The sequence below is a fragment of the Rhipicephalus microplus genome, unplaced genomic scaffold (assembly GCF_043290135.1).
Source record: "Rhipicephalus microplus isolate Deutch F79 unplaced genomic scaffold, USDA_Rmic scaffold_14, whole genome shotgun sequence".
NCBI classification, from domain to species: Eukaryota; Metazoa; Arthropoda; class Arachnida; order Ixodida; family Ixodidae; genus Rhipicephalus; species Rhipicephalus microplus.
Window position 1 is genome coordinate 30,508,275 of NW_027464587.1, and position 3,601 is coordinate 30,511,875.

Here is a 3,601-nt window from a genome sequence, read left to right on the forward strand (position 1 = left end):
AGCTCCTACTCTGCCAGCCAGTCCTCGGCATCATGATCATCAGTGCCGTTGTATACTGGTGGGTCACGCAGACGAAGTACACCAGGGCACATGACAGACGGCAGCGTGGTAGAGGCTTGTGGGGGATCGACGCGCTCGGTCATCGCGGGCTCAGATGGTAGCTTATGGCTGCGGAGCTCCAGGACGTTACCCAGCACGTTTCCACCAAATGCAACGAGCGAGGTTGCCTAAAAACACAGGGTATTATTCGAGAAGCGTTAGCCGCAACAAGCTGGTACAGGCAGGAACCCGGCAAGCGTGAGCCACATAGACATCAAATTCTTCTTTCACGCTGGCACAGAGCTGGCACCACTATGCTCCGGTACAATATATATATATATATATATATATATATATATATATATATATATATATATATATATATATATATATATATATATATATATATATATATATATATATATACTTTTACCTCTGTGTGTTTCGATACCTGTTTTCCCACTTTAAAACTACCTTGTTACTTTTATAGATATCCTTTAAAATTTAGTGACTTTATCTTCCCCGCCTAGAGGGTCCAGTATTCCCCACAAGTCCTCTTAAATCACGATATCCTACGCTCCCCTGATATTCAAAAATGCTAGCCACAGGGGCCTGTGTTCCTTTTTTTTCTGCTTTTTCGATGCACTGCGTCAGTAAGAACAGATCACTTGGATGGATGGGTGGGTGGGTGGGTGGATGGATGGATGGATGGATGGATGGATGGATGGATGGATGGATGGATGGATGGATGGATGGACGGATGAATGGACGAACGGACGGACGGACGGACGGACGGACGGACGGACGGACGGGTCGGTGGGTGGGTGGGTGGATGGATTGATGGATGTATGGATGGATGTGGCTGCACCCTTTAGATCGGGCGGCGGCTAATGCTACCCAGCCGTAATACACAGTGAACAAACCACTAGATTTATTTTTTTTAATAGTGAATTGGAGGACAGGTACTTCGCAGTGAAGGGTTTAATTTTCACTCGTGCCTTGACTTTAACCACATATCAGATAACCTTCTTCTAGTTAATTCTACCCGTTTAAAGGCTATTTTGCCCTCCCTGTCCCTAAACCCCAGTGCTTTGAAAAACTCTGCGCCATCATCCTGAACTATAGGGTGAAGCCCTTTACAGAACATTATCAAGTGTTCGGCAGTTTCCTCTTCCTCTCCACATGCACTGCATACCGTGTCCACACCTTCGTATTTCGCCCGATATGTCCTGGTTCGCAATACTCCCGTCCTGTCCTCAAACAGCAGACAACTACTCCGAGTATTGTCATAGATCCTTTCCTTTGCGATTTCCTGCTTGAAAGTTCAATAGATCTCTAGTGCGGACTTCTTAATCATGCCAATTCTCCGCATGTTAGTCTGCATTGCCTTTATTTTCTTCTTAACCGATAGTTATTTTTGGTTTTCTGCTGTTTTCCTGCTGTTTTCTAAGTATTTACCAATCAATTTTCTGGTTCGCTTCCTCCATTTTGTATCGACATTCTTCAAGTACAAGTAGCTTAAAACGTTTCTAGCCCAACGCTCCTCCCCCATTTTTCTCAACCACTTCTCAAATTTTATTTTGCTACTAGCTTCCCTGCCCTCAAATGATGTCCATCTCTAATTACATTGTACTCCGTGATTTGGTGTATTCCCGTGAGCTCCTAAAGCAAGCCTACCTATTCCACGTTGCTTAATTTCTAATCTTGTTTGAACTTCTGATCTCATGCACAAGAGCGCATAGCCCAGCGTCAGCCCAGGAACCTTGACCCCTTTCTATATTCTTGTCACAACATCATACCTATTGTAATTCCACTGTGTCCTATTTTTCATCACTGCGGCATTCCTGTTACCTTCAGTCGTTTCGTATATTTCGTGTTCCTTTAGTTACTGGGTCCCATTGCTTATCTATACGCCCAGATATTTGTATTTATCTGTTATCTCAAGCGTTACTTCCTGTATCCTAAGCTCACAACCTTCATTGTCATTAAAATCATGACTGCTGATTTTTTCTTACTGAATCTGAAATCTAACCAATCTCTCTCATTACCGCAGATGTCCATTAATCTCTGCAAACCTTCCTTGTTGTCGGCCATTAGCACTGTATCATCTGCGTACGTTAATGCTGGTAGTGCCTGAGTAATGAATTTTCCTTGTTTGACGAAAGAGAGGTTGAATCCAAGTCCACTTCCCTCTAATTTGGCCTCTAATCCTTGTAAGTACAACATGAATAACAAGTGTGACAGAGGATACCCCTGCCTAAGCCCCCGTTTCACCTCTGTGGGCTTGGATACCTGTTTTTCTCACTTTCTAACTACCTTGTTACTTTTACAGATCTCCTTTGAAAAATTAGTGACTCCATCTTCCACGCCTAGTGTGTCCAGTATTCCCCACAAGCCCTCTTGAACCACGCTATCGTACGTTCCCTTGATATCCCAAAATGCTAGCCACAGGGCTTGAGTTCTTTTTCTGCTATTTCGATGCACTGCGTCAGTGAGAACAGATTGTTTTGCAACTTCCTGTGTTTCCGAAATCCTTTTTGCAGTTCCCCCAGGAACTCCTTATCCTCTATCCATGCCTGCAGTCTATAATCTGCATCGCCAGCCTGTAGACTACTGATTTCACTGTTATTATGTCAGCTTTGTCCCTTTTTCCTTTAGAGATCATGCTCATCCTGGTTAGTTTCCATCCATTGGGCACTTCACCATCGATTATTGTTCTGCTCACTGCCTCTCTCAAAGCCTGTTTAGACTTCGGACCAATGTCTTTGACAGCATAATTTTAATGCCGTCTGTGCCTGTCGGTGGACTACTTGGAACCCTCTTCTCAGCCCTTTCCACTCTCGTTGTGAAAGTGGAGCCATTGTGCCACTTGATCCATCCTTCTTTATTCTGGTGCACAAGGCACTTTGTTGAAATTTTTCTGTCCCATTGTTCTTATATATTCAATAGCTTCGTCCCCTTCTAGCCTTGCACATCGAGCTGTAGTTATAAACCTCTGCTCAAGGCTTGTTTCATTTCTTAGGGAGTTTACATGGATTTCAAAATTTCGCAGCTGCCTTTCTGTCGTTTTTATGTGCTTTTGCCAGCCACTGAGCACCCTTTCTTCTAATCTTTTCATTGATCAGGAGAGATGCACCCCTTGTAGAGCTTAGAAAGATTTCCCATTTTCTTTCAACATCATCTGTCGTTTCACCCCGCTGCTTAGCATGTCTGTGTTCCCTAGAGGCTTCCTGACGTTTTGCTGTGGCTCTCTTAACTTCCCCATCCCACCAACTTTTGGGTTTGTGTCTTCTTTTTCGGGGTGACTTGTCACGCGTCTTAGCAAGCTCTAGCTCAAACAGTCTAATCAGATTCGTGTATGTCCACACTTTTATTATCCTCCATGATTACTTTCTCAATTTGTTTAGTGGCAATTTCTATTTGCCTTTCTGAATGAAACTTTTTCTGCAGTTGCTTATCTTGTCTGCTTTCCACTTGTGCTGCTCTTCCAATTGAAAGAAATTTATGTAGCGCGAGGCGAAAAAACGGACACAGGAAAGAATAGACTGAGAGGACAGTGCGC